Source organism: Apus apus, chromosome 6 (assembly GCF_020740795.1).
Source record: "Apus apus isolate bApuApu2 chromosome 6, bApuApu2.pri.cur, whole genome shotgun sequence".
NCBI classification, from domain to species: domain Eukaryota; kingdom Metazoa; phylum Chordata; class Aves; order Apodiformes; family Apodidae; genus Apus; species Apus apus.
This window is the reverse complement of record NC_067287.1, coordinates 33666199-33692897: the sequence shown is the minus strand read 5'-3', so window position 1 is coordinate 33692897 and position 26699 is coordinate 33666199. Positions and strand designations below refer to the sequence as shown.

The following is a 26699-nucleotide window of genomic DNA, read 5'->3' as shown; positions in this document are numbered from 1 at the left end:
ACCCCACTATGTGGGAACTGCAGAAAAGCAAATTACGTGGAGAGTTGTTGTCCATGCAAGGCATTACCCATGGTCATAAAATATTCTGTACGCGACAGAACTCTTCAGATATTTTAACAGGACCAAGAGAGGAATACCAAAAAAGATTATCCTATCATCAACTTGATAGTGTCAGTATGCCAGGATGACGTCCAAGTATTCCCAATTTCCAAGTAACTTTTAAAAGGGTAGCTTTGCAGACACTGTACAAAACTGCTCCACCTTCTGCGAAAGAAAGTTGGTATCGCTGGCAAATTACGAAGGAGTAACCATCTTCCAGGTATGCAAAGACTCCTAACAGTACAGCAAGTCATGGTTTGCACAACAGAAAACACAGATTTTCAAGCTGAAAAATGGAAATTGAATAACATGTGCAAAAAAAGGACAAGTTAGGAACGCCACCCTTACAGCAGCAATCCTGACGGAGACAACTGAGTAGAAAAGCATGAATTTGTCAAAGGTAGAGCTATGGAGTTATCAAATTATGGATCCTGAGAGGCAGTATCAATTACGTGGATAGGCAGGTTTAGGATACGTCATAGAAATGATGTGAAATACCTACAGCTGGCCTGAAAGTGAAATGCTAGAAAAGTTATTTTCAAAGAACTACAATTGCTCCATGGAACCTAGTAGTAAGCTGCCTCACAGCTTGAATCAAGCTGTTTCATCACCTCTGTGCAGTGTGAGAATTCAGAGAACTTAAACAGATCTTGTGTAATACTGTTTTAGAGTCCCGACTGATTTAAAATAATGTATTATTTAACAGCAATTTAATTTCTCATTCTCTTTTATTAATTTAAGGATATAACTATACTACTTAAGTTCTAAAGAAATCACTACCAGTGAGAGACCACTGGAGAATGCATTGGAATTACAGTTCTGAGGAAAAAACACCACCTGTCTTCTGATTTGTTCATATTAATTGGCAATAAGCTTATAATAAATTTAGGCAATCAACACTAAATTCATGAAAATAACTGCCTGGCAAATAGGATGACTGTCTAACGAGAACTTAATACAGAGGACTGAAAAGAAATGCCAGCAGCTAATACTTTTAGAGCTCTGACAAACAGAAAACCCAGACTGGAAAAAATATTTAAATTACTGTTTTACAAGACAGACACTTCTGATGACTAAAAAGACCATGAGAGGCAAAAAGCTCACACATTTAATTCCACACCAATCCATTTGTATTGGAAATTGTGTCCTCAACTTTCAAAAAAGAATGCTATTTTTCTAGCTGAAGGAGGAGAAACATGACTTTTTCCCTAGGCCAGGCTCACAATTGCTATTGGATTTTCTTTTGATGGATTTTTCTCATTTATTTAATCCACCAAGGGTTAAGTAGGGTAGTTCTAAAAAGTATATTTGCCAACAATCAAGTTGTGATCACAGTCATGACTTTCTGCTTTTGCTTGCAAAGGCAGCAAACAAAAAATACTGAGTCTGGAGCACTGTGCAGTAGGCTCCCAAAAAACACCAAAAGGCACACATATGGGCACTTACATTTATGGGAATTCAAGAAAGATCATGGCATACCATGTCATAGACATGATGTTACAGTTGGCACAGCTGGAAACAACTTGCTAGCCATGTCAGAAGTCAGAAAGAGCATCCAATCCAACCTAGTTTCCAAATAAACTAAAAAAATCTTTGAGCTTCCTAACTGTCAAGGTTTTTATCACTTGTCACTATAAGAAGCAGCTCCATTTAGAAACAGTATGACTGGTTCAAATAATTTCATTTATATTCTACTTGACAAATAGAGTAGACAAAAGGGCATATTCCTGTTGATCAACATACTACAATTTTTACATTATTTTATAAAGCTTTGTAACTTCCTGAAGTCAGACTGCTTTCTCCCTCCTGGTAGTATTCTCATTGCTCAAAATGGCCTTTTACTAGGATTCTTTGCTAAGTACAGTATTTCTGAAGTTGTGAGGTGAATCTGACCTTGTTTACTATTTGAAATTCATTCTCTTTAAAAGCCTATCTAGACTTGCAACTCTAGGACATCTCAAGCTTAAGAAAAAGAAATTCAGAAACTTATTGATACAACTCCTTGAAGTACTCACAGCACCTTTTCAGGACATTGTTCTGCATTAGAACAAAAGCAAAAGGCTGCCAATACCCTGTTTTTGCAAAAAGTCAAACACTTACAACAAAGCCTCCATTGTGAATCAAGTAGCTTTTTTGGTGAAGACTTGTTCCTGGCTAAGCTTTGTGATACTCCGTAGGGCACCATGGACAGCCCTCACGGAAACATCATAGACTGGCTTGAGTTGGAAGGAAAGTTAAAAACATCACCTAGTTACCATGATGTGAAGGCTGAGACACACCTCCCAGTACTTCAGGTTGCTCCAAGCCCCATCCAGCCTCTCCTGGACTTTAAGGAGCTCCACATCCTCCTTGAATTTGGGGCTTCAGAACTGGACACAGTAATCCAGGTGGAGTCTCACAAAAGCTAAGTTAAGTGGAAGAACCCCCTCCCTTGACCTACTGGCCACACTTCTATTCATGCAGCCCAAGACATGGTTGGCTTTCTGGGCTGCAAGTGCACATTGCCAGCTCATGCTGAGCTTGTTCAACATCACCCCAAGTCCTTCTCCAGACTGTTTTCAAACTGTTTTCCATGCAGCCTGTATTCGTGCTTGGGATCACTCTGACCCAGGTGCAAGACCTCACGCTCGGCCTTGTTAAACTTCCTGAAGTTTGCACGAGCCCACTTCTCAAGCCTGTCCAGGTCCCTCTCGATGGCACCCCTTCCCTCCAGCGTGTCAACCTCACCACACTTCGGTGTCATCAGCAAACTTGCTGAGAGACCACTCTATGCTACTATCCATGTCACTGGCTCAGACGTTAAGTAACATCAGCTCAAGGGCCAACCCTTGAAGAACAGTAGAGTGCTACAGTACAATTTGCAACTATGAACATCACACAGAAAAAAAACCCAAACAATTTTACACTACGCAGGCTGAAATATTTGACAAAGAATTCAGAGTGCCATAAAATGGAAGCAGAAGAAAGTAATGTCTTCGTGTTTCGACAACAAAGAAGCAGGTTTAAAATTATATTTGTCAGAAAAATTAATTAGCAGTGGAATGTGAAATACATAAAGACTATAAGAAAACAATCAATTTACATTTTAAACCAGGTATTTCCATCTTTGACTCCAAGAACAAATAACTAATTAGAAATTTTTGCACAAATAAAGAAAATAATTTATTCTTTGCTTGATTTCAATCAAAGAAAAGCTAAAAAGGAATAGGTTTTGCTCCAAAGCTTGAAAATTTAATTATTCTGCAACATTTTCAGGCTTCAGAGAAAAGAACAAATCCAACAGAATCCTGGAATGGTTTCAAAATGTCATTAAAAATCCTTCAGTTCTACCCCACTGCATGAGGCAGGGAAACCTCCCACTAGACCAGGCTGCTACGAGCCCCATCCAACCTGGCCTTGAACACTTCCCAGATGAGGCAACCACAACTTTTATAGGCAATCTGGGCCAGTGTCGCACCAACCTCACAGTGAACAAGTTCCTCATAGCATCACATTTAAATCTCCTCTCTTCCAGTTTCAACTGTTAGCCCTCATCTTGTCACACCATACTTATGTCAAAATTCTCTATTCAGTTTTCCTGTAGCCCCTTCAGGCATGTTCATCCCACCACACAGCTCCGTATCATTGGTAAACTTGCTGAGGGTGCACTTGATTCCATTGTCCATGTCACCAATGAAGATGTTGAACAGCTCTAGTCCCAATACCAACCCCTGAGGAACAGCCTGTCACTGATGTCTACTTAGACCCTTTAGGAATTTCAGCAGATCCTAGGAAGTTCTCTTGTTGAGTGGGGTAGCTTTGTTTGGGATGGACTTGAAGATTTTTTTTCTAAGCTTTATATGAATGAAGTCAGTTAGAGTTTGATCATACCAAACCACTGACCACAATGAATGAATTTGTGCTCAACCTCAGCTTGAAATTCATTTCAATTAAGCTTTACGTTTTGAGGTCCGTTAATTATTTTCAATATATAAACAGTGTAACTACGTCAAACAAAAAAAACCCAAAACACTTTTATATCACCACTATTTCACCTTGATGCATTTTAAATTAAACCTGTGGCTTGAAGAGTGTTTGCAAACCAAAAAATCAGGTAACTGGACTTTGAGCTGTAAAACAATACTGACTGAAGTGATAATTCAATTAGTGCACTGTACAAGAGCATCTTATCTGCTGTTGCAGAATAAATGCTTATCCAAAGAGGGTATTTTCCTCCTCATACTTGCAACACTTGCAGATGCTGTAGAAAAGATGGGAGTAAATTGACAAAAGCAGTGAATCCAGGCAAACTGACCTTTGGGTGGATGTGTTCTGACAACAGGTAAACGCACCACTTCCTCCCAGTCAACAGCCTTTTTTCAGGACAGAGCCATTAAGCATGAAGAAACTAAATGCTGTAACTAAAAAACCTAGAAGAATGACTTTTATTCCTAGCTAAATACGTTGTGAACAGTATTCTGTGCTATTATCCAGCCTCCACTGAAGATTACTCACTGGCAAGAAGCAGAAACATAAGACTAGATAAACTGAGTTTAATTTATTTTTCCTATTCTAACATCCTCAGACACTCAGCTTTTCCATTGCTGCTGTCAATCTAAATATCTGGGAGAGCTGTAGATCTTCTGCAATGAAAATATGTATTCAATATCTATACATAAAACCATGCAACACATCACATCTAACACTGTTATTAATATAATGCTTTGACATAACAGATGGAAGCACCAATTCTGCATGAAATAAAGTCTCTGTCTTCATTATCTATTATCAACAGGAAGACGCTACCAGCTGTAGCTAAAGCAGCAAAGATGACTGGGGGATTGGAGCATCTCCCATATGAGGCAAGGCTGAGAGAGCTGGGACTCTGTAGCCTGGAGAAGAGAAGGCTGAGCGAAGACCTTACTAATACCTACAAGTATCTAAAGGGTGGGTGCAAGGAGGATGGAGCAGCCTCTTAGCAGTAGGTTCCCAGTGACAGGACAAGGGGGCAACAGGCACAAGCTGGAACAGAGGAGGATCCATTGAAATATGAGGAAAAACTTGATAGTGAGAGTGACAGAGCCTGGAACAGGCTGCCCAGGGAGGTTGTGGAGCCACCTTCTCTGGAAATATTTGAGACCCATCTGGATGCAGTTCTGAGTAATGAACTCTAGGGGATCCTGCTTTAGCAGGGGAGTTGGACTGGATTATCTCTAGAGGTCCATTCCAAGTCTGACAGTTCTGTGACAAGAAGTCATTCTCCAATAGTAAAGAATAAATCTAGTTTTATTATAAAGGAAGTGCTTTTTATTTTCTTTTTAAACATTTATGAACAAGTTTACTCATCGTAACAACGATAATCTAGAGGACTACATGACTTCCATTTATCCATCAGCTTTCTATGCACTAGACTTCAACTAAATTGATACATTTTAAGATGCCCTCTAATATTAATTATAATTGTGGTCTAATGAAACAGTAGATTCTTTATTAGACTAAGCTTTGTGTATCAAAATAAGCCACCTGTTAATCAGAAAAAAATAGGATTAATTTCTATTCTACTTAAGGCATAAGGCAACTTCAAGCTGATACACTTTATCTACCCTAAGATATATATATAATGATAAAATATCCTCATAGAAGTGCAGTACAAAATTGGCCATTTCACAAGTAGTCTAATGCTTACTGAATATGATGTACTCAATTTTGTGATCTTAACTTTGGCAATAATCATCTTTCAAGAACCTCTCTCAGCTGGTGGCAACCTTTAAGTAAAGAGAGTCTTGAAAGGCAACGTAAGATGGTGGCTTACACACGCATTTAAAAATTACCTTACAACCAAACAAAAGAAATTTTAAAATTCAGCTAAATCAGCATAATTTTCCATTTTAGCCTTTCTGCTGCCAGCTAGAAAAAATTGTGTAACATGTAAAGAAGCACACTCTAAAGCATGTGTGCATTTTTGACTGGTTCTATGAGTGCACACAATCCTACACTGCACTTAATAATGAAAGCTAATTCCTCTTCTTCCCTTTGGAGGTACATGTGAAAAACATTTGACTGGTCCTAAAAAAATATGAAATTCATATGGGTGTTAGTAGAGGCACTGCACTGCCCTACTTGGGCTCCTCCTCACTAGAACTTATTTCACTTTAGGATGCTGGGGTGAGGTGCATGTGAGCTCTGATGAGGCAAGACAGTTCTTAGTTGAGGAAATTTGTTGGCTTGAAAGCTCTAGCTTAAATGCTCAGGGCTATTTAAAGGACAGAATTTGGAGTTAACAGAATTAACCATCACACACACGTTAAACAACGGGCAGGACCACAACTCTGTTTTCTTCTGCTTTGAGCTTTGTTATGATGGTCAGATTTGGGCAAAGACAGAAACTTGGACAGTTAAGAAAAAAAACCAAATTGCTGGAACATACAGTATTGCCCTGACTCCAAGGCTTGTGGGGAACCCTGAACACAGAGTACACAAAGGGCAGAAAAACAACTTTTTTCTGGGATATCGTCCCTCTGGATATTTGAAAACAAAATCAGGGAAAGAGAGCAACAGTATAGGAATTCAAGTATATTATAAAGAAGAAAGATTTCACGGTGCCTTGGGAATTCCTTTATCTGATAGAACTTCCTTAACTCCCACAGGCGTAGGACTAGAAACCCCCAGCTCAGGAGCAGACCACGCACAGGGATCCCTGTGCACAATGAACATGCACAAAGCACCCACACAACACAACTCAGGCAGAGTTATTAGATGTACGAGTGCTTTGCAAGACATTTACCTCTGGAAAACACCATGCTCAGTGACATCCTAAGCAAGAGGCATCAGAGGACAGAAGACAATTAAATCGTCTCACTCACACACCAAATATTAGACCACACACCAGGAAAACTAATAAGCTCAACCCCTGACCCGTTTCCTCAGATTTCCAATAAAACAAATGAATAATTTACCTTTTAGTACATTTTATAAATTTTGAAACACTCCTAATTCCTGTCTTTCAGTGACAAATCAATACTGAGGTAATGGATTTAGGACAGCTTGTTCATTTAGCTCAGCGGGGAATAGAAATATTCTGATTCTGAGAAACATCACCAGCTCCTGGATGTCTGTGCAAAATCCCAGAGCATAAGATCCAGTTGCTTTGCAGCCTCATCTGGCTACTAACCTCAGCCTCCAACAAATGAAGTACAACTCAGCAATAATCATTTTTCTGTAACTATCTTCATAACCTAATAGCCAATTAAGAAAAAATTATGTCGTTTAGTGTTACAAAACAGGTAAACACAAATACAGGCAGTAACTGCTCTAGGCTTTGTTTTTCCTTTTCAAAACAACTCCTAAGTACACTGCATAAAACATGTTAAAAAAACCCCTTGCAAGGTAGTTTTAATGAATCTTTCATGGTTCAATAATCTATTGTATTAGGTCACTCTCCTGATGAAGCAATATTCAAATCTCATTACATGTATTCAGAAAGCAATAAGGTACTAGTGTTATTTTATTTCTTTTAATTAACTAAAAAGCAATTTGTTGGAATTTCCTTTGCTTAGGCTTATAGGATTTTAAAAAGAATAAGAAGGAGTTGTGACAAGCAACATTGTGCTGTACGCATGTAGAACACAATGCATCAGACACCAACAACTCTCTGGCATCCTACAATCAAGATGTGCTTCCTGCTTCAGAGGAAGACAGGCTCTTTCGACTACATCATTCCTCTTTTTGTCATCTCTGCTTCTCAAAAAAGCAGATCTGAGAACGGCTTTAATGGCCAAATGCTCTGAAGAAAAGACACCAAGCAGTCGCTATAGCTGATGCATAATTAATAGAAAGTCAACCAGTTGCTTTGCGTAGAGGATAAAGTAAATGCCCAGCCAAAATAATCAGCCTCATCACAACTTACTTCCAAAAGAAATTAGTTTTGTGAGCTGCAGGAGTTGGAAATAAACATTTGAGTGCTAAAAAGACCTATTGCCATCATCTCAGCATGGAGAGTAAGATCAAAAGGTACTGTCAGAATACAGGTTACAGTCCCAGGACTAGTCTGTGTATAGACAACATTTTTCCCCTGGGATCTCCAGGAAAAAGTAGAATAAACAGTACCATATGTTACCAGCTGGAAGACTTGTGACTAAGAAGCAGGCATAGATTTATATTCTCAGATGACCATAGGAATCTTACCATAAGTGACAGACATGGCTTTAATGACAGCTTTATCATTTTCACTGGGCTCCTCAGGCTTTAAGCCCTACGTTGTGTTAAAAGAGCAGATTTCCTGAGTCTTCAGTGAGAAAAATACTCATATTTTATAACGCATAAAAGATGCCTAAGATGAGCCCAAAGCAGCCTGATGAAGTGGATATTAAAGGTTACTAAACACAGAAACTCAAAGTCCCTACTCTGAGAATAGCTGGAGTCTGAAAAAGCATTTACAAGTATCAAATACTCTTACCCTGCCCCTGTGTAGAAACCTGCTCGTAAGCACTGCTAAAAATGGGCTCGTTGAACCCAGAAAACATCTCTTAAGTTGTTGTTTCACACGAGATATAATCAATGTGATTGCTACTCCTTGCAGGTAGGTGATAAACCAACACAGCAATAGAACACTAAATGCCATTTTGTAAAAAGCAGCTTTTTATGCTTGTTTCAGTAAAAGGAAAATATGCTTCATCCTGGCTCAAACCAGGACAATGATACACACTGAAGGCAGTGAAACTGTTTGAGTGACATCTGAATTATGTTATCCATCACAGTCAACAGCATAAATAAGATTGGTGGGTGCCAAAACAACCAGAGATTTTAACCCACTCCCCCTCCTCACGTTCAAGTTGTTCCTCTAGACTCAAGATTCCAGAATAAATTCCTAAGACTTCATTCCATCAGCATTTTTCATGCCCTCTAAAATATTTTCAAATATTTTTTAGCAGACAATTTCGAACAAAATCAATTCCAAATGATTTCACATAGTTTATCCAAATATAATTGGCTTACTAAGGTATCATAAGCCCATAACACAAAACTGCAAACCTCTTTCAACTGTGATCAAGACACTTGCATTCATTAATTCTACAAGTGTCACAAAGTGTCATATAAACTGGACAGATGTATTTTGTATCAAGTTCCCTCGTAGGAAGGCTAGATGGAACTTTTGTTTCTACAGCTTTGTTTCTTTTGCTTTGGGGAGTGTTGCCTTTTAATTGTGGTTCAGGGAAAGCTGCATGAAACAGGCTCATACACATCCTGAAATATTAAGACAAAGAGCAAATGGCCTTCCCTGTGTCCTGGCATTCTGTATTTGATTCTCACATCCCTTCTGAAGTGAAGAGTTTTGCTGTTGAATATTTTTCAGTGCTTTTCGATAAAATCACTGCTAAATTCAGATATTAAATAAACATTATGCAACTGACCTGGATTTATATGTGAAAGACAGAAGGCACAAAACTGTGGAAAGGTGAAAACCCTCCTACAGAAGCAGTCATGCTGTTGCAATGCACAAAGGCAGGAAGTCGCTGAACACAAGACTCAACATAAAGGAGGGAGACAGTTGGTAGAATTTAAGAAAATTTGTCTTGCTGTTTCCTTACACTCGCCTCTGCTTCATGATCCCCTGACACTGTCAGTCTTAAAAACATACCTATAGCTTCTCACAGTTCTAGGCAGACTATTTTGCACTACTTCATTCTACTTGTTTTAAAGAGTCTGTAAAGTAGCATCAGTTATCTGCCATATTACAACCAGTAATTGAAAATTAACACACAAAAACAGGAAAAAAAAAAACCTTTTCCCCTTCATCTTTCTGGCCCTTTCCAACATGCTATGAGTTACATAACTAGGATTTTTTTTTTGTAAACTGATCCAAATATACACCACAGGTTAACATCTCCCTCTCTCATTCCACCAAAACTTCCAAACAATTGCCTGAACTTGAATTCATTGAAAGAAAAGATTCTCAAATACATGAAAATGTCCTGTTCCACTTGAGGTTTCCAAGTTTTAGGCATGATTCAACACTTGTGGTAATGTACTATGTCTTGCTCAGCAGATTCTAGAAACTCTGTTACTTTGAATCAGCTCTCGTCTTCATACTTGCTGAGAGAGTGTCCTAGTCTAAGTGATATATGCCTCATTTTATTTCAAACCAAGCACTAGTGGCTACACTGGGCTGAATCCCTGAACACATAAGCACACATAAGCACTGTAGCTGCCTGCTGCTCACATAACTTCTGGAATGCATGTGCTGTACAAAGCACTTGGCAATCTTCAGTTTCAGCTTATTTGCGTTCCAGATTATGGCAAACTTAAGTCTTCATTAACTTGATTCAATCAACTTCATTCAATGAACTCTTTGTCTGTTGTTAGAAAAAAAGATCTTGTGCACTCAACTTGTCCTGTCATCCTGACCTTCTTTTGATATGGTGTTGTGCAAATACAGCACCTCCACAGGATGATTTTATATGGATGTGATGAGGTTTATTACTATATACATTTGTTTGATCATCTGAGTCTCTGCACATATTTTCTGATAGCTATTTTATTAGTGTGCCTTTCTAGTCATATAAATAGATGAGTCTACACTTGTATATTCGGAAAGCAGTGCATTGTGTTTCACAGTTCTTCCATGTGTTGCTCATTGAGAAGCCCAGAGATGGTTCATTGCTATTGTGACCAAATATGTACTTTCTGCATTTATTAAAGTAGACATAAAAGGGTGACTTCTGAACCATCTAGCACAGACAAAAACTTCAGAATCCATAATTAAGAGTTTCACATGCTTTTCTAGAATTCCCCATGGAAGAAAACCACTCACATGGTCCCACCTGACATGTGCTTATTAGAGTTGCACCTAGTATCTGAACAAATGCAAGCAAACAGAGTTAAAGCACAGGAATACAGTTTATACCAACACTGAAAAACCTTAGTCTGTCTTCAGGGAACTTTTTATTGTGGGTACAAAAAAAAAGGAAAAAAACATTTTGGAGGACTTGTAGATTTTGGTAGCAAGGCCTCACTTCTTCCTGAAGTACAGAAAGCAGAAGAGTGCTCTCCATCAGTGCAGCCTGATAAGTCAGCCAACATTGTCTTGTCCTCAGACATGTACAGCTATTGAGAAGTGTAGAAATTTTGAGTAGGGCAACCAGTTTAACTACAACTATTGAACAGTTTCCAAGAACATAAAAGGTTAGGCAGATGAGGGTACTTCACTACAGAGAAAAGATGACTGGAGAGACAAGATAAACAGATGGCTATGAATTCAGGAAATGCACAGAGAAAGTGAACATGAAACAGTTGTTCATTGCCTTTTATACAACAAAATGGAAGCATCAAGCTTAACTAGCAGGTAGCAGATACAGAATGGACTAAAATTCTTCAGCGTGCAACAGGGCGGCTTTTTCATGGTCTTTTATCCCAAGTGCGCACATATGGACTCTGCCAGACATATGCTGGCCACATAAGCAAAATCCACCAGCAGGAGATCACAAACAAGGTTGTGGAACAAACTGATTTGATTTTAACCCATTTGAGCTCTTTTGCACTGACCTAAGCACAAGTATGCCAGTATGTTTTGGATTCTTTTTTCCTGATAGACAATCTCTCTATAAATTACACGTATTCCCAAATCTTTTCACCCAAGGAGCATTTCATTACTGTGAATATCACTTATTAAAAAAGCAGAAGCAGCAAAACAAAAACCCCACCATTTACAGCTCAGAAACACTTCAGATGGAAATCAAGAGTTGTTGACTATTTCCTTAACCATCACTGCAGCAAGGTACTCTTCAAATGGAAGAGAAGCTAATGAAAGTTATTTCAGTTAAATAATGAATTTGATAATGAATGTGAATATCCATATGTAATTTTATATCGAAAATTTGCCAATCCTATAATGCAACATCTACCCTTAAAATGACTCAGAAGTCATACTATAGGCTGATTATTTTACTGTTAGGAAGCATTGGTCTGCTGCATAGACTTAGCATGGACTACAACAATTGCAAATCACAACTCTTAGTGCAAACAGCTTCTGAGGAAGCTGGGTTTTTTACAAGTATTTCAGCACGTAGTTCATTTTTCCTAAAACCAAGCACTGCACTGTAAAATAGGCTGAATGACAGGATCTCGAAGCGTTTGACCTCACCACATAAATCGACCACATTTCCAAGCTGCTATAATTCAACAGGACTAACTTGACAGATTTGCTCACTATTCCAAACTTGCTCAGTGATTTACCTTCATCATCCAAAGCAGTAATTTTACCTGCTCCCTGGCAGTGTAATTGTGCATATTCCTGCTAGTGACTCAAAGCAAACCCTTCCTAGCTGTTCACCCAGGCAGTGCACCAATTAGCCAACTTTCCAGCACACAGTTCTTAAGACTGCTTCACAAAAAGTCCATCTGGAAGAAACTCTATTTCTCATTCATTAATGTCATAAGATATTGCAATAACTGCTTTGGAATACATGTGTCATCCACCAAGTGAATTAAATTCCATTTCCACAAACACTATCACTGCTAAAATGCTACCAGCTAACTCTTGTATACATACCAGATGCCATTGCTTTGGGTCCTTTTAATAAATTAACCTAGAAAATACTAAAAGCATACTTGAAAAGAGGCGAAAAAAATCCAGAACATAGTCAACAACAGAGACAACTTCCCAAGTAGAAACTTAGTGGGATTATCTCAATTAGAAATTGCCCCAACCAAAAAATACTCTGGAAATGCAGCAAACAGTCTTGTCTGTGATGAAAAACAGAAGGACCATCTCCATCTGCTTTTCAAGTTCTACCCCAGGTAGCACTCTTCAGCTACATCCAAAATTTCCTGAAATAAACAGAAACAGCCCGACTCACAGATCAAAAATAAGCAAATCAGTCAAAAAAAATGCTAATTTTTAAGCATAGTAGTTCTTACATTTAGTGCATCTGTTTATTATCCACAAATAAATTATTTAGCTTGTGTTAACAGTGGCCTATAAAAGACAGCACTCAGTTGCAGTCGTCATTTTTTAAATGTGTTTTGGTCAAAACAAAAATGTAACTCAGAAAATATGGTTCTTTATGATAATAGCTAGTACTTATTCATAATAACCTCTTGTTCTTCCTGATTTTCATTTCCTGAAAACACGACAAGTAAACTAAGCTCAAAAACATGTCCTATGTGTTCAGCCTTAAATTTCCATTTGTTGTTTTTGGAAAAGGCTTCTTAGCTATTTCATTGAAGTCTCTTTAAAAATCTAAACGCATTAAACTTCATAAATTATAATTTTGTGAGATAATTTAAATTGGGAAAAATTGCTTTAAACTAATGTGCAAAGAGAATGTCAAATGAAAAAGAAAACAAATTATGGTGATCAAGTAGCATTGAAAACCTTAAAACAAACTGCACGAGAAGCTGAAATAAAAAGATTTATCTTGACTTAATCTTTGGGACACCAATTACTGCCATTTTTGTACAAAAAGAAAATCAGTCTTTTTATACATCAACCCAACTAGCCCAAGCAAAAGGTGCAAAACTCTCAATGCTCTGAAATCATGTGTGCACATGTACTAATCCATCTGGAGTATATTATATCAATCTTGTACTTCATAAAGTTTTGCCTCCTTGTAAAACAACTAACATCCAATCTTGTGATCTATCTTCCCAAGACAAATTAAGATCACAAAACTACTCAACCTCTGTTTTCTATGGAAGGGTAAATGCAAAGCAGTTACCAGCTCACCATAGCTTCAGTCTTCCCGGCTCTTACAGCTCCCCAGACTATTATAGGCTTTCCTTTGTCAAAAATTAACAGAGGAGTGGAGTCTATTTCAAATTAATCCATCTAAACACCTAATGAAGTAATTATGTTAAGTTACACATATAGTTACATCAGCTCTTGCATTACAGGAACTGTCTGGAACACCTGGCAGCTTCACAACCAAATGCTGCTTCAGCTTGTTTGGCAGGTTGAAGGCATATTAGCCCTTCTACCCAGTACAGCTGGGGTCTATTCTTTAGCACGAGAATTCCAGAGGAGCAATGCTATTCTTCCTAAGAGTCTTAAACAACAGGTAAGAAGGAAGATGTTGTGGACTCGCTGTTCTTGTCCCCTTTCAGTGAATGGAGCATTTACATGCTGACAAAAATAAAACTTGTCCATGATACCCAACTTTCAATGCTGATGCTTTTCATTAATCTAATGACCATGTGAGTGTACGACTTAGCATCTCCCTTCACTGAACCAATTCCTAATCGTAATTTTTTTTCCTCTTTCCTCAAATTATGATTCTAAATTTTTTTATGACATTTCCTTGGCTTAATTCTTCAGTACTGCTCAGTGATGTGTCCCTCTCTGATCCAGGAAGATACACTGAGTTACAGCAACAAGTAATCTGTTGACTGGCCACTATTACCTGCTGTTTTTTGCAGTATTTCGATTCAATAAAAATTGAATCTACCTTCACAGATTTATAAAACAAGGGGTAAAACGCTGGATGCAGCTTGCTAGAGGAGGTTAACAATTAGTTCAAGGGAACTAGAATTCAACCTAGGGTGTTGCTGTTGGGTTGTTTTTTTTTTTCTGTTTGGCTGCTTTTAAAGGATAAGAAACTCTGAAAATCAAACATGGGTTCAGGGACTTGTACTCTCCAGCTTGCAGGCCATTTTAACTAGAGAGGCAAGGCTTTGTATTCAACAACCTGATCCTGATCCAGTAGAAAAACTTGCTGGCATTTATTCAATAGAACAATCCCCTGGAGGATAACGGGATGACAAGACCATGAAAACACAGCATTAACAAGTGCATCAAGGAAAACAGTAAATGCAAGCCAAACCTTGCTGTTTCCTTGGTAAGAACACAGACAACAGGACAGCAAAAGAAGAATGTGTTATACAGAACACCTGCAGCACTTTGTCCTAAAGATAGGGCACTGACTGATTGCAACAGACTTGAATATGCTGGCATGCTTTTTACACTATTTTGATTAGATGAATTTCACCTATTATCTTACTTTAAACGGAAAATAACAAGCAAGGAGGGCAAATCCAGACTATAGGCTTATACCTTAACTTTCAGATACCTCCCAAAGTGATAGGGAATGTCACCAATGCAAGATGTGCTCACATCAACAGAGCCAGGATGGACTATATCTGCTGGTGGATGCAACTGGCTAACATACAGCTAGTGTGACAGATTCAGCAACATCATGCCTAAATTTCAACCCACAAACTGTTCCACCAGAGCTCCACGCAGTTTTAGAACAAACCTTCTGTCTGTATCAGTTTCTTAGTTTTCCAATTGAATTGCCTAACAGCAGTTAGTGCAGCATCACTAAATAAATGGAAGTGTATCATGAATCAGCTTGTCTTGAAAGAGCTTACAAACTCAACCGATAGAAACACTGCACTAAAAGCAAGGGCTAACTTTCTGAGCAGCTTGCTTGTGGTAATGACACTTAAAATTACTCACAGGAGATGTCCGCTCCTTTTTGCTCTAGGGTACAAATTTACTTACATATATTGGAATATACTTAGGGAAATGATAACACAGCTATACAGAACCATCACAGAAAACCAAACGTGTAATGGAGCACCCAGACTGCAGAGGGGACTTCCACCTTAGTCACCACCTTCAGTTTGATTTTACTCCAAGCCTCTTTTCATGTTTATCTTTGGCCTTGTTCTGCAGTTTTCCATCACCAACTGTGATGTGCAGCCATACTAACAAGGTCAAATATGTGGATGTACTACAGATTTCTTGAAAGGTGGAATAAATCTCTACTGAGCATTCCTAAAAGGTTCAAACTAATTAAGACCAGATAATGAAGTAGTGTTATTTTAAGTTAGATGCCTAGAGCCATGGGCTTTTCTTGATAGTAGTGAACATGAAAAAGTAAAGAACCTAACCTTCTGCTCAATAGCATGACGCTGCTTTATATAAATCCCATTTTTACAGTTCCACATTCAACAGAATAGATCAATATTCCATAGGCACATTCTTAAGTCATGAGCACACCTGCAAATACTGCTTATTGATCAACTTTTCACCAATACATTACTAAAACCCTAATGCAACCTTATAGGAGAGAAAACAAGGACTTAAGAGGAGGTTAAGAGTAAAGAACCAGTCTGCAAAATAAGGCAAACAGATTTTAAAGTGACCATGGCTTTTTATACATTAAGAGCTTAAAATTGTACAATTAATTTAATTTACTGTCAGTTGACCATTGCTCATGTAAATTATAGTTAGCTATATCAGGTCATTCCTAACTATATTCATTCCATCTATCATTATGACATTACTAAAGGCTTTAAAAGTTCTCATGTTTAAGGCAATCGATTTAAAATTAAAATGTGTATTCAGGGGGCATCTTAATCCATGATGAGTCAAATATGTCTTGAGGTGATGGTAGACATATCTCCACAACTTCTGATCTAAGCTTTAAACAAGTTGGAAACTGAAAAGCACAAGTTTTTCTGTATTTTGCCCACCAACCTCCTTCCTTCCCTCTTGATTTATTTCCAGCCATCACTTGTTAGATTGAACCTTGCTTCAAGTATTAATCCCATTTGTGACCCACCAGCATTTCCAGCCTTATTTACATTCCACTGAAGACAATTTTAAAAACTTCTGTGAACTCCAATGAGATCTTACAGGAGGATCTCTAAGTGCTTGGCAACTAGAGGAAGACTGAGAGGGCTTTGAATAAGCTTCATCATGCTTAGGCATATGATTTGGCAATCAAACACCTTGTAAAACAAAACCTGAGATGAATTCTTACATTTCTTCGGTATGCAAGTCTCTGCTCTGAGAAAACTTGCAGTAAAATGAGAGTAACATCATCTATGAAATTAGGAATAATATATAGCTATAAAATAGGAACAAGTTATAAAACCCTTACATTTTATTTATACATGTCAAAATACATATGCCTACATGTAGACAAATACTCAGACAAAAAAGCCTCCCCTGATTTCTCAAAACTGACTGGGTAATCTTTAGTTTGGAGAAAAGGAGACTGAGGGGTGACCTCATCAATGTTTACAAATACGTAAAGGGTGAGTGTCAAGAAGATGGAGTTAAGCTTTTTTCAGTGATGACCAGTGACAGGACAAGGGGTAATGGGTGGAAATTGGAGCATAGGAGGTTTAAGGTCAATATCAGAAAATTTTTTTTTACTGTGAGAGTGACAGAGCACTGGCACAGGCTGCCCAGGGAAGTTGTGGAGTCTCCTTCTCTGGGGACATTCGAAACCCGCCTGGACGCCTTCCTGTGTGATGTACTCTAGGTGACCCTGCTCTGGCAGGGGGGTTGGACTAGATGATCTTTCGAGGTCCCTTCCAACCCCTATGATTCTATGAATCCCAGGCAATATATTCTTTGCAGCCAAACCAGTAATTAGGTATACTTTTGGCTGTACGCATTGAGGGCTAAACCATTGCTTACAGAATTTTTCCTGTCATGGAAGACAAAGTGACATTTAGTCTTGGGCAAAGTTACTGTTATCCTCCTTGTTGATACAATTGGCATAGATGATGTTGTTTATTTTTTAAGCAATCATAAATAATAGTGCTTATGCTGGATATATATCCATCAAGCTGGAACAAAATTTCCTTTATTAAACTCTTCAAAAGATATACTGAACACAGAAGAAAAACTACTAGCAGTAACAATTTACCTCTGAAATTTAGTCACAGTACTTAATTTCCTTCTCTTACACAGAAGGATTTAAAAATTCCTTCTGTCTGCTCTTGTCCAACTCTGTCCTTGACCGTGTCATTTCCATCTCCTGGATTGGTCATTGACAGTTTTTCAACACAAAATCTTAAGCAATCATCGACTCATTGAACTTAGATAGTTCAACACTGTAATGAAATATTAGCATGAATAAGATAGACGTAATTTTGCCCAGGGGCAGGGAACATTCCTTACCATATTCCCCTCTCATCCCCATATTTTAAGCAGGTAAGTTTTTCCTTTGACAGACCCAAACTGGCTTCCGTCAGGCATCAGACAACAAATGCCCTTAGTGGCATCTGACAAACGTTTCACAGCTACCCTTGTTTTTGGGGAAGGAAGAAGCTGGTAAAGCAAAAACGTTGGTCCTTAAGATGCAGAGGCATGCTGTATATAGGATCACTGTATGTACCCATTATTCCTGTGAAATGGAATGTGCTCCTCATTTAGCAATTTTCGCACCTTCCAGCAGTTGGTCTGGAAAACAGATATAAGCCACCAATGTCCACAGATTGCTCCAACTATTTTTCAGCCAGTTCCTCCAGGACCAATTGGTACCAACGGACATCAGCCTTCTGGGATAGATACTGCACAGAGTCATGACAAGTTCCCCTGTGAACTGACATTGAAGGAGTATAGTAGCTTTTGCAGTGCAGACTTTCTGCTGTTCTTAGTCTATTTTTTTTATCAACTGTCTGCCATATCCAAATGCAAGATAGAAATGCTTTTGAAAGATCACATTTCTTCCCAGAGTTCATCTCAAGACCAGATCAACTGCAAAGTTATTAGTACTCATATCTGAAGCTCTTCAATTGAGGATGACCCTTATTTTTCACTTTAGGAATACAAGTTAATAGCAAAAAATTTTATATAACCCAGAAGCTTGGTGAGTAGCCTCCAATACCCTTCTGATGAAACTTGTGTCAACCAAACACCTCCCTGCTTTGTTCCACTGACTCACCATCTTCACTCAGCAGTTGGGAGAGAAAAGTAAATCCCCTTTTTTCCTGCTTGCTATAAAACATTTAACTGCCAGTAGACATGGTTTTGCTAACAGAAATACTTTATAAACATGTTCCTACTTGAGTTTTACTAAGAAAACAACATCAATATCTTAAACATCATCTTAAGCAGTGCAGAATATAATTTAGAGACAATGGCAGTTAAATCACTAGACCAGAAGGTAGTGGAAAGGATTGCTAGAAATTTTTAGCTTATACTTTTTATTATGTACCTCCTACTTGCAAGTGCAACTGTTATGTTCCCAATGATATCCAGGTTACCACGTACAAAACCTGGATCTTGGGTCTAGTTCTTCATAATGCCTCCTTTTTTCTTCTTTAAAAACAATTAGCTAAATACAGAAAAATAAATGTGAAAAACAAAGATAAACAAAATTGATAATTTATGCTTGAAAAGGTATAACCATAAGTTATTTCCTTTCTACCCCCTCTCCTGCTTCCCCCTTTCTTTATTAAAATAACTAGATCCCAGCCAAAAAACTGAAACTCATTTCAGGAAACATTTCAAGACACATTCAGTACAATTATTTCCAGGAGGCTTGGATTCTTTGTATCTCTTCCCGCAACCTGATGTGAAGACTTTTACCAGGAAGAACACAACAACAACAATTTGAGATTCTGCTTTTAGTAATTTTTTCGTTAATGAGAATGACTTGGTTTTTCACACACCTCCGTAAGACAGCATAGCTCATATCAAACACTGCTATTATTTGAAGACTATTTGCAGTAACAGAATTGTCTTGATCTCAGTTTAGTCCTCCTATTTAGTCACCTTAATTTCACATTAAAAAAAATTTAAAACCATAGACAAAATAGTTTAAATACAGTAACTATGACATATAACATGGATACAAATATACAAAAAATACTGGAAGAACAGGAAAAAAGGGTACATAATTACCCAAGCACATATGCAATAGCTCTCTCTCTTTCACTTAGTTTAACTGTGCAACCTCATCTTTACACCACAGTTGTTCATTCAGGACAACATCGTGTATAAACGCTCTTGAAAAATGAGGGTTCACAGCAAAAAGACCCAAGTGAAATCAAGCAGGAGACAGAATGACTGTAAATGTTGTAACAAAATGAACCTCAGAAATGTATTCCGAAATTCCTAATGCCATTGCTATTGATAAGTGGAAAATTAACAGCTCTGTCTTTAAGTAACTATTTCATGTTGTAGAAATGGATAAAGGAGGAATACTGACATAAGAATGGGGAGGACTTGAAATTAAAGAAGTTAACCTATCTTGACAAAGTTGCTAGGTGGAAGTCAGTGAGCAAAACAACAAGAACAGAAACGCCACAAAAATAGCAAAAAAGCGAGAAACACTATTACCATTTTAAATATTAACACTAGATGTTAGTTGACATTAAAAATATAAGTGTACCATCAGTGAATGGCTTAATTCCCTTGAAACCTAAAAAGACAATACTATTTTTTAATAACCTTTTAAATAGCAGTTGAACCAATAAACACTGAACCTATTTCTAATTGAGCAGAGTACAAGCTATACATCACTGAACCTATGAATGCTAATATCAACACAAAGAACGCTGACAAACCTTTAGCAACTGGTGTACATGGTTCTGAGATGTGGACATCACTGAGATTTATGACAGTCTCCGACTAAGTCTAAACCACAAAGTTCATAGATCTTCACTCACCAGATGATCAGCTAAGTCTTATAGTATCTCATTTTTCAATTCATGCATCAAGTCACAGAAAATAAAACTCCTGTGATGATCCCCTTTTTTAAACAGGTATATACATACTACTTGGACAAATCTACACACAGAGTCACATGTGCAACTACAGTCATATCAACATGGGTCTGGGTCTAGAAGGAATGTGATTTTAGAATACATCTGAGTCACACTCAAAATGAGCATGACAAGTCACAAAATCCTACCAAATATCTGGCATTCCTAGAACATCAGAGGACTGAAGTATAATCCAACCTAAGATTATCTACTGTATGAAAACAGTGATATTACTTCTCAGCAACCAAAAATGTGGTTATACTTGGTTTCCACAAAACCCCAAACATTGAAAGCATAAATGTTGCCCCAAACGTGAAATAGCTTCCTACCTTGAACAATCTGTTCAGTGTGCTGCTTTTTAAGTCAGTGTCTGCTACTATTTTTTGACAAACCACCAAACAAGGTGGAGAAGTCATTGAGTCAGCAATGCAGGATGTTATTGCCTCTGACACCTGACTCCAGCAGAGGCATTCTGTACAATTTCATCAAGAGTAACCAACCATGCCTTCTATTGCCTACAGATGACATTCAGCAGTGCCAGCCAGATACACCATTTTTTTACAGCTTAGAGATAGAACAATACCACCTAACTGTAAAGACTCAGCACTACTACGACACTGAATTTGTACCACTACAGAAACACAAACGCTAAGATAATAACCATATCAATTAGAGATCCTAAATTGCTGTGGAAAAAAAAAAACTGAGGCTACAAAATGGGGGCTTCACAGACAAGGATTGGTTTCACATAGCTATCTTGAAAAGCTGCTCTGCTACCTGATTATAGGTCTTGAGGCATTTCACCTGTCAGAAGGACATACAGTGATGAGACTATATAACAGAAGAGTCTTCTGTTTACAAGTACTTTTCAGCACTGAATTCATTCAAGTTGTCAACCGAAATCAGTAACGTTTTTATTTTAAACAATATACCACGAAAATAATTTTCCAGTATTTCAGTCACTGAAGCGAAGAGATGAAATGTATTCCAAGTGTATTTAGAAATTTACCATGACATGAAAATTCAATCTAAGTCCCAAGAGGCAAGGTGTTCTCACAACTCATTGGCTCTTGGTTATCTTATCAGTTAGTTACCTCCCATAGAAGCACAAACCCTTCAGAATTAAATGCCCAGCTGACTTCTGGGCTATCACACGGACAAAAAAAGTCCAAGTTGATGTGCAAATGTGGCACAATGCCAACACTGCTCATTGGACTACATTAAGCCTGGAAAGACAACACTCACAAGTCATTCTTGTACCTCTGCACACATCCTTCTAGCACCTCAGTTACGCCTTTTTGCCCTCTCTTACCTGGGGGGTCCTCTGGACCATTATCCTAAACAGTGAAGAGCCAATATATTTGACAGAATGAGTATGCCTCTTACGTTTTTTTAGTGGACTTAAGAGGAAAAATGTTTGCCAACTCAGACATGTTACATACCACTGCCCCCAAGGTGTTTCATTAACTTAGACATCATTCTTAGACATGCACAAAACTGGGACACAAGAATTTCTTACAGTTTGAGTATACATCCCCTGCAAGAAACTCCCAGGACTCCAGTTAGCTACGTAAGATCAGACTTGGAGTACTCTCCACAGCTACCTCCTACTGCAGAGGGCAAAGAGACTTGCCAAAAATTGATGGTACTGCAATACACAGCACCAAGGGACACAGTTGCATTCAGAGAAGATTCTCCACAGAACTGTTGCACAATTTCAGATGCTGATTCTGAGCCTGAGTGCCATTACTCTACTTTTAAACATTTGAGCCGAGTAATATATAGATGACATTCTGGAAGATCCTGGCTGAAGATCAATCAAAAAACAGAAAAGGTATCATCCTATTGTATTTCTATCTAGTGCCTTAATGACATGGCTAGTGACATGAGGGGTTATCGTAAAGTAAAGGGCATTAACTTAGTTTGTTTCTCTTCCTTGCATAAAAATTTATCAAGGATAGACTTCAAATTAGGAAGAATTCAGCTGTTCCAAAAGCTCACAGAATATTGTCCCTTGGTAGAGACATTTGGCTTTCACTACTACCCACACCTATGAAAAGCCATCTCTGTACCAAGCAACATCATAGGCTCCAAGCAACAGGCACTATGGAGTTGGAGAAATATGCTTAGGTGACCAAAAACAAAGTTTAACTTAAAAGGCTGCCAGTGACAGTTAAATAACAGTAGCTAAACCTTAAGTAAGGAATGGTTCTAGAGGCATTGAGAATCCTTTAAGTGGCTCGTATGGGAATTAACACAACCAGAGAATAAAGATAACAAGTTACAGATCTGATTTAATGGTCTTTTCAGTAAGGTTCATAAGAAATTGTTGTGTGGAACGTGACAGAGCAGCTGAAGTCAAGATAAAGGAAACCCTGACAGAACATAGCCTTTTCCAAGGCAGACAGTTGCATGTGACAAGTGGAAGACAAGTCTGGCTATAATACTGTAATCATACTAACTGTTTGATGCAGGAGACCTCTTTGTAGGTGCTGCCTTCACATTTCCCCACTACATTCTCACTTGGAATCATTACCATTTGTCACTATAGGTAATTAATCAGATATTGAAACAGGGAAAAAGTAAAGACTTGAAAAGCCACTGGCAAGTCTAAACATGTAGAAAAAGTCCACAGGAAAAACCTCACGCCATGTATTCATCATATGCCTTTACAAAACACATCTGCACAAATGATAATCAACTGTGATTCCAGGAAAACATTGATTTTTAAATTGAAAAGGTACTTGTTCTGGCACAAACGATGCATTCATTGTGCTTTAGGATTTTAAGACCAAAATTCTTTAACTCCCATGTCCTCTTTTACTCCAATATCCTTTCATCATTTAAGCTTAAAACCAAAAAACAGCAGAAAATATGAAATATTTTTCAATAATGTATGAAAAAGCACAATTATAGGGAAATTACTGGATACAGGAGAGATACTGTACTTTATCTTAGTAGCAAGAAGTTCGCTACACCCAAATCTGAAATCACTAATGCCACTAAAGTTGAGGTGATTTCACTAAATTTCAAACATGTTACTAGAAATTAAATCTCTGACAACTAATTCTGTCATCCTTAGCTTGAGGAATCAAAGCAGATAGCAGTGGGCAGCAGAAGACCTGAGAGCACACCTGCTCCAACAAGGGAGCACATGCAACACAGAACATTGTGCACATCTGTGCACCTGCACAAAACATTATAGTGACATGAACCAACAGAGACCCTGAAAATTGTTTCATTGTGTTGGTGTGGGACAAAAACCTTGAACCGCTGAAATCTGCTCTGATGGGAATTGTACACAAGAAATGTTAACATGTTCTGGAAAATAAAGTTGTATCACATGGCAGCAATTTGGTGTTCTTTAAGATGGAAACTGAGAAACAACTGAAGAGAAATTACCTGCATTCACTATGTTTATATCCAATTTAATTTTCTCATATCAACACACACTATTACATTCATGTCTTCCAGTACCAACAAGTCAACATGGAACTGATATATCCTGCATTCAACAACAGTTGCTTCTGAGCTGTAAAAGATAAGCTGTCACTGGAACAGAGAATACCAAATGCTTTCTGACACCCTGGGATTGCTATATGCCTAAGTTAAAGGACAACTGAAAATTTAACTTATTATGCAAGTATGAAGCATCATCTGAGTCTGATACAGGAGACAAATGTACTCTCAAACTACAGCAGTTCTCTTTCATACTTTTAGCAGAATTAAAGTTCACTGCAAAGTTTTTGGCCATTATCTATTTCTTAACTACTGCTCAGTATGCTGAAGTTATAGGTTTTTTAATTGCTTTCAATTTTCTCAGTTAGAAAATTCTGCTTTACTGATTCAATAATAAAGACTTGTATCTTGATTTGGTCTTTTTACACTGTTCAGCTTTGATCTCAACTGTTTGTATTATATTTTTAAGCTCCGTGATTCTGATTATGAACAGCTCTAATCTTCTTAATGGGTCATCATATTATTATTAAGTTAATGCTGTGTTTTTCCAGGTCTGAGATTTTCCTGTAGGCTACCGAACAGTGCATGTTCTAACCCCAGCTAAGTACAGCAGTAATTGAATATTAGTCTATATGCTTGTGGGCAGGGTACTTAAGGACAGGACAAAAATATTTTATCTATGAGCAAAAAAAATGAAAAATGTTTTATCATTGTCTAAGAGTCAGTAAAACAATCTTAAACTGGCTACTAAAATTTTGCAACCATCTAAACTTCCCTAAAATTTCAAATTTTTCAACTTTTTTAGCGCAGTTATTTAATTTGGGTTTCAATCATCTCCAATACTGCCCTACCAGTGATCTTCTTCAGTTTTCCAAACCAATGTAATAAGAGCACAAGTCACAGACAATTCACTTCGGGATAGGTGTGGGGAAAAAAAATAAATCTATCAAGTCCTAGACTCAGTTATACAAAAGGATACATTTAGAAAAACCTGGTACTCAGGTGAAGTCTGTGAAGTTAACAAAGCTCCTCCAACTTCTACACTAGTACGGCTTTTGAAGTACTAATTTCACATTCGATTGAAAATTTGGCACTGTGCTTCCAGAATTAATTCTCCATTCAAAAACATTTAATAATAAATGAAATATTACTCAGCTCTTTCCTAACATTGGTAACTAATTAATGCTCACACTTGGGATTCAGTCAGCAGCGAAATGAACACAGCTAAATGCCATCTTTCAAATTAACAGGCTATCTCCATAAACCATAAAATTACTCTATAAACGGAACTACTGTTTTATTACCATGGGCATCTTGGATTGATTATGTTCTCATAATGCTCTCAAATATCATCTACTAACCTCCATAATCACAAATGACAAGAATTAATTTCAAACAGATGCACTAAGTTGCTTACTCATTCTTAATTTCAGCAACCATTCTCATTATATTTCTATTTCCAAGTATGTTTCCGACACATAGCAAAAAACTGTCTTACTCCCAATGTCACAAGTGTAGTTCCTTACACAAGTACCAGTTAATTAAGTACCTCTCCCAAGACCTGCAAACTGCAAAACTTTTTTTTCCCCTGAATTCAGGAAAATAAAACCTTAAGTATTTTGTTTGCTGTGGGTTTTCTGTTGGTCTCATTTTGGTTTTATCTGCAAGCAACTACATTGATCTTAAAATTATCTAAACTTGGAGTTTTAAGTCTTCAGAGAAGTTACCTTCTGAAATTTCCAGGATAGTTCCCCAGCCCCATGGTACACCCCTGCATACTGCCAAGGTGAAGCACTCTACAATAACAGCAAAAAAACACGACTTGTTCACATGACAACCAATAAAATATTCTTAGAAAGAACTTTGAGTGTCTCATTTACAGCTGCAAAAACATGTTTTTTGGGGGCAGAGGTGGATAGAGGGTGTTTTTTTCCAATTCTAAAATCAGTTTAGCTAAGCCAAGTCAGAAACAGCTGCAGGGACATGTGCAAAGCCAGGTAGTGTCTGGAGTCCTTCTCCTGTGAACTGCAAAACACTGTCTCCAAGCTCTACTTAAACACATTATTCCCTGAAATCCTCTTCAAACCAAGGACAAAGACCAGGAGTAGTTTTTACTACAAGCCTCTCCTCCCTTGCCTTTCTCGCCACCTTTACAAACATTTATCTATTACATAATATATTTACATTTTTACAAGAGTTGAAACACAATGACACTTGGACAGTAAGTGCTTTGACACATACCCCTGAGGTCCACGTATGTATGCAATTGAACATAATATTTAAGGGGGAAGTTAGTGAACAAGGGCAATGTTTTTACTGTAACTATATCCAAATGAAACTCAGGTTACTTGTCCCCTAGATCCAATTCACTATTGCCAGCTTTAAGAGAGCCTCCTAAATGGTCAAATACAGTCAAGTATCACCACAGCATCAGTACCTAATGCTCTGGCATTGCAGAGACTGAGAATTTGGTAGAAAATGCAATCTAAGCTATTCCTCTGCTGAAAGCTGGACAGAGTACAGACTGCAGGTAGACCACAGAAGTATTACTTTTAGTCCATACACGTATTAGTCAAGGCACCAAACTATTCACTGCCTTGAGCCGACGAAAATCAAGATACACATTTTAAGTTAGAGGAAAAGGTGCATAGTAAGTT

The 26699-nt window shown here is 37.8% G+C and overlaps 1 long non-coding RNA gene across 1 annotated transcript in view; it reads left to right on the top strand.

Annotated features, from left to right (window-relative positions):
• Nucleotides 1-24167, top strand: part of LOC127386542 (uncharacterized) — a 52393-nt gene extending 28226 nt beyond the window's left edge. The window contains exon 5 of the long non-coding RNA XR_007889926.1: nt 24058-24167. This is a non-coding gene — a long non-coding RNA (uncharacterized LOC127386542). The remainder of the gene's footprint in view (nt 1-24057) is intronic.
• Nucleotides 24168-26699: the final 2532 nt, after the last annotated feature.